The sequence below is a fragment of the Zonotrichia albicollis genome, chromosome 5 (genome assembly GCF_047830755.1).
Source record: "Zonotrichia albicollis isolate bZonAlb1 chromosome 5, bZonAlb1.hap1, whole genome shotgun sequence".
Lineage (NCBI taxonomy): Eukaryota > Metazoa > Chordata > Aves > Passeriformes > Passerellidae > Zonotrichia > Zonotrichia albicollis.
The window spans coordinates 413,222-423,286 of record NC_133823.1 but is presented as its reverse complement, the minus strand read 5'-3'; positions in this window follow the sequence as shown (position 1 = coordinate 423,286).

Sequence of the window (10,065 nt, the reverse complement as noted above, 5' to 3'; positions counted from 1 at the left end):
TCTCCCTCCCTGCAGGGACAAGCTCAGACATTCTGCAGAGATTGGAACCACCAAAAACAAAAATCATCGTGAGCCTCCAACATGCACCCAGGGCCATGAACTGGGCTGGGCTCTGGGGTTCCACACCTCTCACTGCACTTTCTGGCCAGTGTCCCTGCAGATGGTAATAAAGCCACAGCAGTGCTTTCATGCCATGCTTTCATGGTTAACAGGGGCTATGTAAGGAGCCAGGTAAAGTGTAGCTCACCTGAAAAAACTGCAACGTCAGCAGGAGCCAAAAAGTGAAAGAATTGCAAGGAACACTAGCCCAAAATCACACAGAAAATCAGTATTCTATGAAAACAAGCCCAAAAAGAAGGGAGGGGAGGCATGGGACTGAAACATTTTTGTTTCATGGCTCTGCCCTCTTTTCAGTGAGTGGAAAGGACTAAATCACCTGTTGTCAGTCATGATGAGGACTACAAAGAACATGGAGCAGATTCCTCTCACGTGTGCCTGGGGGAGGATGAGAGGCAGCAGATCCCATCTCCATCAATATTCCAATTCCAATCAATATTAAAAAGTTAATTAATGATGAGAGCAGTTAAACCAGAGGAGGCCAGAGAGATGCTGGTTCTCCATCCATGGAGGTAATCAAAACTAAACCATACAAGACACCAAACAGCCTGATCTAATGTAGAAGCTATCTGTCTTCTCACTAGGGTGAAGGTTTGATCTGGTGGCTTTAAGTCCCTGTCAACTTATCCTGATTTATTCAAGTAAAATACAGCAGAAATTTCTTTTCTGAAGCCAGCTTTCCTGATGTTCCAAAATCACACAGCTGGTAAATTCACCTGGCCATTACCCAGTTGTTCACTTTCCCTGAAGAGAGAAGGCAGAAAGAAAATATTAAGAGACCTGTGTGTGTGCAAAATGGTGCAGTTGGTGCAGTACAATGCAATGGGCCACACAGAGGATTTTCCATCAGGAAAGTGCAACTGGGACACTGGAATCCTACAGAAATTCTCAGCATCCATCTCCTTGCTGGGTGGGTCCTAGCCTTGGGAAGTTCCTGGAAGTTTTGCTGGTGGTGATGACACAATTTGGCTTTTCCCTGCCTTGGGGTGCAGGTGGCTGCTGGCTGCTTCTGGCGCTTCAAAGCTGCACCTGTAGCACCCCACCAAGGCACCTGCACCCCTATGGAGCCACAGCCCCTGAATTTCCATCACATCTGCGAGTGCTCACAGCAGGAAGAGAGACAGAGTCACTGTTAATATGGGCAAAACCCCTTAGGCCACGTATAAATAGAACAAAATAGGCAGCATAAATAGAACAAAATCCTCATTGTCCTGAAGAGAAAAGCAGAGGAATGATTTTCCAAGAGGTGTATAGATTTTAGCAATACTTGAATATTTTTGGATTTGTTTTATTTATATATATATATACACATATTCTAGAAAAAACATTTGTGTTGTTTACATTAATTTTTCATCATACTGGAGAAATCCTTCAAGATCTGAGATTTCCTGTCACAAGAGACCCCTCTGTATTTCATTCATGTATTAAATATGCCCACCCCAATACAACTGATTAAATTCTTGGACACAGAAGATAAAATATATTTAATTTGTATTTAATATATGGTGAAGTTATTGCATACTCACAGCTGTAAAATAAAGAAAATAAGTGAGAATATAAATGTTTCTTCCAGTCACGTGCTGACAAAACAAGAACCTGCATCTCATCTTGTTTGGAGAGCAGGGGAAAGATGGGAGGGGGCAGCCAGAGCAGCTGCAAATCACTATGTCTGTTTCAAATTCAGAACCAACCATCTTCTTGGTGTAATTTCTGACAAATAATTTTCTTGTCCAACAATTTTTAGGTTGATCCTGCAGGACTGCTGGGATAATCATCCTGACACGGCAGATAACAGGATTGTGATCATAAATCTTAAGATTCAAGTACATTCACCATGGTTGAGGGACCCCCAGCATTTTGAGGGGATCAGAATATTTTTCCCCCGAAAAGATGATGGCATGAAGAGCACATATGCAGAAAGTGAATTCTCAGAAATACAGAACAATGCATCATTTTTATTTCAATTTGCCATGCACTCCTTATCATTTCACCCACATTCTGCCCACTAATCAAGGGGAAGAGGCTTGGCTGGTGCAACTGGTTCTGGATAGATCTATTTGTGGCTGTTGCTATTGCAGCAACAGCAAAAGTGTATTTTTTATAGAAGAATCTAGGCTCTGTCACAGAACATAAGTGACTTATTCTGTGAACAATTATTTTTATCTAGAGAGTGGAAGAACCTTTACACCAGGCTGGTGTTGAGTGGGGTTATTCCAGTTGTGCACATTAAGTGATGAAGGGAAATTCACTTCTTTTCATTGTTTGGCCCTGCTTGGTACAAGTGTGCCTTTTCTGCATGGAAGAGGAAAAGTCAGGTATTTAAGTAATATTATTAAGAACTATGGAGCTGGGTTTCTTTGCCTTTTAAAGATAGTTTGTCTTCTGCAAGCAAAATGAGAAAAAAGTACAAAACAGCTCTGAGTTGTTTATCAATATAAAACACTCAGCTGACAAGATGCACTAATCCACAGCCAAACCCTGGGTAAAGGCTCAGCTGACTCCTATTTAAGCCACCACCTCACTCCACAGCTTTTCTATGTCAAAACCCTGACAGTACCTACGATTTGAGCCAATTCCAGTTAACCACAGCCCTGCATGGTGATCAAACCACCACATCCATGGTGATCAAACAAATGCTCACCTTCCAGACTGTGAGGAATGTGCCGTTAATAAAGGCACGTTGCTCCCTGCTAGGCAATGCAGGATCCTGCAGACCTGCCACATTGCATCCCCCAGGGCAGGAGTGGGACACTGCTGTGACGAGGGCATGTCTGGATTCACTTTCTTCCCCAAGGACCCTTCCTGCAGCCAGCATCTTCTCCACTGCACATAATTCTCTTTTACCAGAAACACCTGCAGGTGTTGTAATTCCCGTCCTCGTGTTGCAGCCGCTCTCCCCTCTCCCCTCGCTGTCCTCAGGCCACACAAGGCACCCCCTTTAAAAGAAGGCAGAAAGAACCAGAAGAGGTGGAAGCAGGGGACTCCCCAGAAACCAGAGCAAGGCTGTGAGCTGTGCTGCAGCCTCAGCCAGCTCCTTACAAGGAGTCCCCCTTTGCTTCCATTTCCCCTGGGCTGCAGGCAAAGCAAACAGACCCTGCAAACAAAGCCCTGCTGCTCCCAGGATGCCCAAGTTTCTCTGGAAGAAGTTGGTCAAGTCACTGAGTTAACAACTTGTTCCAATTCCAAGAACAGTGACCTGGAGCACAGCAAGAGCTTCTTACCTTCCTCTCTGCAGCTGCAAAGCTCATGCCCAGGACCCCCATCCCCTTGCTGCATGGTTTATATATTCTGTGAGTGTGGGAGTGAGAGCTCAGGAATTTGGGAGGGGAGGGAGAAAGGGGGAAGAGTCCAAACAGGACATTTAAATGTAATTCCTTTGATAGAGCAGCTGTGAGAGGGTAACTGAGATGATTTTGCTATATTTCAGAAGCTGCATAGTTTCCCTGTCCTTTATTAATTAGAAATCAAGTTTCCATGGTCAGGCTCTTCTCAAGCCAATCTCTCCTGCGTGCACAGCAGAACTCAGTTCTAAATTCCCACACAACAACTGATGCTTCATTTCCCCCTTTCTTATGACCCTATCTCCCACCTTCTTTCCCAAACATGGCTCACCAGGAACATTTCCTGACCAGTGCAAACAGAACAGCACAAATGAACCCGATTTGCTTTGTGAGGAAACAGCAGAATAGCACCCAGATGGGAACAATGAGTGGAAGTGATGCCAAGACTTTTTTTTCCTTTTCTTTTATATACCTTTTATATAACTTTTATGTATCCTCAGTATTCTTAGCATGCATATTGTAATTCCTTAAGTCTGGTGACTTAGTATTTTGTTACACCAGGAGACCAAACATCCTAAGGGCCTCATAGTAGGAGGCTGGAAAACCCCACACTATCCTGGGAAACCAAGGTGCTCTCTGGAACACATCCTGTAAACTAGAGATTTGGCCCATCTGGGGGGGAATTCCTTGAATGGAGAATATCATGCCATTCATCCTCCTCCCACTGGGGCATCCTTGTTAGATAAGCTAATTTGTAAGGTCTATAAATTGTATAGGCGATCTGTGGTGTGTGTGCATAGTGGCACATCCCACCTTGGCAAAGTGGTGCACCAATAAGGATCTGTATTAAAATACCAAGGTAAAAACCCCTCATCCCTTAACTCTCAATTTTTAAGACCAGGAAAAGGCATCAGAAGGGCTAAACCTTTCTGAAAGAGCAAAGAAAGGAGAGGCTGCAGACAAGCAGCGGCCTGACAGGCCTGACATGATAACGGAGCACAAGCTGGATGCTCTCCCTCCCAAACCATTGAACCTCACCTTCCCAGCCCAGCTCCTGGCCGAGCTGCCCAGCACCTCTGTTATTTGCTTTGTTCTTTGGTCACTGTCACGTCTGTGGAAAGCAGAAACTCTGGGAGCATCCCGAGGCGGGGGCAGGGAGGGACAGTGTTACCGAGGAGCTCCGGGATTTCCTCCCAGCCTTGGTTCATTCTCTCTGAAGCCTCTGTGTTCTCTTTTTTCCCCTCTCGCCCCACTTCTCTCAATGGTCTGGTGCCCTCGCAGAGCCAGGAGCAGACACCAGCTGGCCCCAGCAAAGGCCACATCCCCCACTGCCTGTGTGGATCCCTTAATTGCATGCATGTCTTTCAGGCTATTCTCCATGCATGAGCTGTCAGCAAAACCTCGCTGGAAACACTGGAATTTCACATTTTTCATGGAGATTTTCCATATCAAATGGGCAGTTTCACATTTTCCATGAAATTCCTAATGACTACAAGAAAAATACAGCCCCAGCGTTCAGAAGGGCTTGCTCAGCTTGCCTTCGGGCACCATTTGCGTGTTAAATGCATGTGTGTGAATTTACTTAGCATATCATTTCAGGGATGGGATTGGAATATTTTTTGTTGTTGTTGCAGATGACAGGAGAGAAGCATGCATTCATCCATTCATTCATAAACCCAACTTGTGGCACGGCATGCTGGGGAAGGGATCTTTCGCATCATTTTTAAAACAGAGAGAGTGTAAAGCCCTGTCAACTGACAATATCCATCCAAGCTGTCATTGCCAATCACTTGAATGGACTGCAGCAGAGAGTATTTTCCACAATGAGATACCAATGGGGGTGACCATTAGGTCAGGAATCTTATTTTCTCAGCTCACCAACCCCTGCAAATAAATTCTCACCAAAAGGAGAGAAAAGCCTCATTGATTTGACAAGCGATCAGACACTGCAGTTGTCATTTTCCCAGCAGTTGCTGGCATATTTTTTTGCCTGGTGTGTGAGATATGAATTTTGTGACTTAGCCTATCAAACTCTTAAAGGGATCATCCCTTTTTCATCTGCATCCTCATGTAAAGCAGAACTCACAGCAGCAAGGATCTGAAAGCAAAACACTGTTCTCAGCTTTAATATATTATAAGTTGATTTACAGCAAAGTTCACGCAGGGGCTCTACTTTGTTATTAAGTCAGACAGACTTAGTTGACCAGCAAGAATGTGGATTTTTTCCCCCCCTCATCAATACCCATTTTAATTTGTAAAACGCATTTTTCCAAAGCTGCTGGTATTGTTCCCTTATGAATGCATCACAGCCAAACCAAGAAAGGCTATGAAAGCAAGAGAAACCACATTCTTCAATGAAAGAAGTTCCCATTTTCTTGGTGTTCTTAGAGACACGAGTTTTCATAACTTTTTAAAATACTGCATTAATATAAAGCAAACAAACAACTTTATGCTGAATTCCAGCAAACAGCCTAAATTCTCACTGTGGATCCAGTAAAACAGATTTGTGCTGGCAGACAAAGTGCATCTTCTTCCATGCTACTCGAATCTACTTCACCTCCTCAAATTGGAGCTTGAAAATTTATCTCAGATTTGCTATGGAGTTCTTGTGAGGGAATATCTTAGCAGAAATAATTTATTAACTGATGTATAAACATAGACTTTGTGATGTTTTTACAGGCAGGTAATTTACAGGCTTTGGGAATGTTTTCTGACCATGAGGAGACCCTGGTCCCCAGCTAAGAACATATCTGATTTCCCACAGCAGGCACATCAAGGATCTGAATTCAACTTCCCAATTTTTTGGGAACAGTTTTGCTTTTTTCATTAAAATCAGAAGTTTTGTCTGTAGATATTTTTTACATCATGAGAAATGGCTGTCTTTGCCCAGTTGTAGACACTTTCTGAGGAGCTCCCCACTGCTTGAACATAACTACTTCAAGACTGGATTATGATTTGCAAAACTCGCAATTCCATCCATCCAGCCCCTCAGTTCCCAAGAGCAAAATTGCACTGGGTCTCACTTGGTCCATGGCATTATTATAATTCAGAGAAATAATGGGACCCACTCATACAGGAAACACTTCTGCCAACAATTCAGAAGATTTTAAATAAATATAATATATCTATATATATTATATATCTATATCTATATCTATATCTATATCTATATATTTAAAAATATATATTTTAAAATTCCAATAATTGATGTATCTAAATTTACTATTGGGAGGACAACACGACCAGATGAGAATGTTTCTTTACCAGTATTCTAAGGAGTGGTTAGAATCCCTTAAAAATAGATTAAGGATCAGGTTAAGCCTCAACCCTGTGCCTTACACATGGTCTAGCATTAAGGTTGTAGCTGCCAGTTTAGTTTCTCCGGTAAGAATGAGAGGAAGGAGTTTTATTCTCAAATGTCAGAAAAAAAAAAATTTATTATTTTGGTAAATTGACAGGTCACTAAGTATCAAATTCTTCTAGGCACTATCAGACTATCAGGCCATTTTTTGTTAATCAATACTGCACATTTCTTACTAGTCTTATCATTGGAGTACATTGTTCCAGAAATTTTTGCAGCATATTGAGGCCTGAGTCTGCTTCCAGATAAGCCTGGCTGGCTTAATTTTTTGTCTTTTTCATTTCAAGATAAGTGCTGTAGTGCAGGGGCCCACCAAAACGACATTTTATTCCTGATACACCTATCAATTCTAGCTTTTTATTCCTGATACACCTATCAATTCTAGCTTTTTGTTCCTGATATACCTATCAATTCTAGCCTTCTATTCCTGATACACCTGTCAATTCCAGCTTTACCATATCCCTGCAATTCAGCATTCAGCTGCTCAGCTATGGGCAGTCTCCAGGAGGGACCGACTCTCTCTGTTCCTTTTTCTGATGTTCTTTCCTGTGCACACACGAGGTAACCTCACCAACAGCTCCTTTCATTGTTGCTAATTCCCTGCTATGATTTCACATCCAACACTCCAACCACAAGGGGGAATTTTAGCTCAGACAGCCACAGTTTCAGAGCAGTGATGGCTTGGTAGGTGTGTGAGACAAACTCTTTGTAACACATGTCAAGGAATATGGATTCAACATCCAGGAATATTCTGAAACTAGTCAGCTGTGGATAAAATCCTGAAATTAATTTTCCCTGGGAAATCTTAACTCCTCAGGAAAAAATGGTTTTCTGTTCTTCACAAAAGTGAAGCTCAAACAACTTAAATAAGCATTTTCAGATAGTTCCAATGTAGATCACGGAGGATTTTAAATGCAAGCAGGCTCGTACTGTCTGTCAGGAGAACTTTTTCTCCCCCCCTGAAGTCCATTTTTCCTCTGTCTGCTGTTAAGTTACTATTATCTTCCATTCTTTGTAATAATGGGCTTAAGATCAAGTGAAACTGGAAATGGAAAGAACAGTGAAAGATGACAGACTTGAAGGGGCTTTATTGGGACTGTGGGTTGCTCCTGAGGTCAGAATCAGTAAGTATAATTAGATTCCTGGCATTTACAACAAATGTAAAGCAACTCAGAGCTCCCTTTTGTGTGCCTGTAATTAAACATGCACTTTTACTGCCCTCTACAGTGCTCCAAAGTATCTTTGATTCCAGCACATGAAAGTGGAATGAAAGAGCAGGCCCAAATCTTTATCTCTATATGGCACTCATATTTCTGAAAACAAAGTATTTCTCAGCAGAAATGGAACAGCCCCTTTCTAAAGAAACACAAAAGGGAACGTTGTTTTTGCTAATAATTAGAGGCACTCCTGTACCTCCCAGAAACTTTCTCAATAGACTTGGACAGACAGAAAGGTCCCAGCACAGACAGCTGGGCCCCACTCTAACCCAAAAAGCAAGTTCTAAATTTCCACACAAAGTGGAAATGAATCAGCATTTTTTGGATAAATTACTTTCCTCTCATGCTTGAACAGAACCCAAGAGGTAAGTGACAAGCTCAGAGTGAACAGGACTGATAATCAAAAAATACAGTGGGGGCCAGCAGTGGCCATTGCTAAATCTTGGTTCCTTGCATGTTTTGTATTTAGGTATGACCCCAATGCCACAAAACTAAATGGTGCACAACTGGAGTAAATTCTGCTCAGCGTTATCACTTTATCTAACTAAAGTGTAGATATTACATTCTAACTACACCGTTTTCCTTGAAAGTGAAATGGATTTTTGACACTTCACAAAGGAACTTCAATCTCTTAACTATTTATATAATATTTTGGCAAATTTATCCCTAGTTGTCAGGAAGCACTCAAACTTAGTATTCAACAGCTAGCAACCAATCTCACATTGTGAGAAACAATATAGAAGAAAATAGAAGAGCAAGAACTTTTAGTAAGGTCAAAATTCTTTTAAAAGGGGTCTTTTACTAGCCCAGTTGTGATGAAGTGCCTGATCCCCCTGGTTTCCATACAGATCCATCCTCAGGTATATGCAGTTACTCTTATTTACACTAGGAACACCATAAAACAGATATCCTGAAAATAACTCCAGTAAATACCTGCACGAACAGAAGTTGTTTGAATAGTATTTTGGACTTAAAAAAAATGGATACATGGAAGAAAGCTGGTTTTAGCTTGGCTTCCTTAGAGCATTAAATTGTTGTACTGGGAAGTCTTTTCCAAAATCTCTGTCTTGTCACTTGCAGTTTTTGAACTGGTTGTCCAGGTACTGAGCAGAAAGGTAAATATGTTCCCTTATGGTTCAGTGACAAGAGCTGAGTGATGAGGGAAGGCCCAGTGAATGCCCAAGGAAGGACAGGCTGGGGCAGCTCAGCTCTGCAATGCCCCCCTCCCACGCTCGAGCCCAATGGCCCAGCCCAAAGAGATGGAGCTTAAATCGGCCACAGCCAGGGCTGCCATGGGAGGGGACAGGCCTTGGCGTGAAGGGAGTAAGAGAAACACAAACCAGAAGGCACAGCTTTATAAAAAGCAGGGTTGACAGGTTCTGCTGCCTACAGAACAACCTGCTCCGTTTTATTTTTAGAGGAATTTAACCTAACGAGGCTAAAATTTGACAGCAGTACTTGCTTGTTCTCCATCTGAAGCAAACTCCACAGCATGCAACTATGCACAACTGAACATATGGACATTGTTTTTCCATAAGATTCCTCTAATACTGATACTGCCCTAAATGGATGGGTTAGCCCACATTTTACCACTAGAGGGCTTAATTCTACTGCAAAAACTCTGGGGTTTTCTCCAATTTGGTGCTCAGGACCTTTGGAAAAACATCCAAACTGAGTGCTCTCTTTAAATACCAACCATAACAACTAAGAGATCTAAGTAACTGAGACAAAAGGGAATTATTGTAGTGAAGACACTGCTGTGGGTGGCCAGCTCCTTCAGGACAAAGTAACAGATCTGAACACAGAGCAGCTACATTTCCAGTGTGGATCACACCCACCTGGTTCCTGGGTGAGTGTGCTGCACAGAGCTGAAAGCCGAACAGCACCTCAGATTGCTTTTAACGAGATCAACAGAATAAAGATATCTGTAAGCAAGCTGGAACACACCATAGGAAAATAAGGGATAAACTAGCCAAAAACTCCCCAAAAGCAGTGACATAGAATGCTACAGCCTGAAGCAGAAGTGACAGAGCACACTGCAAGGTGACAGCACACAGATGGAACAGGGGGCACAGCGAGGGGCAGCACC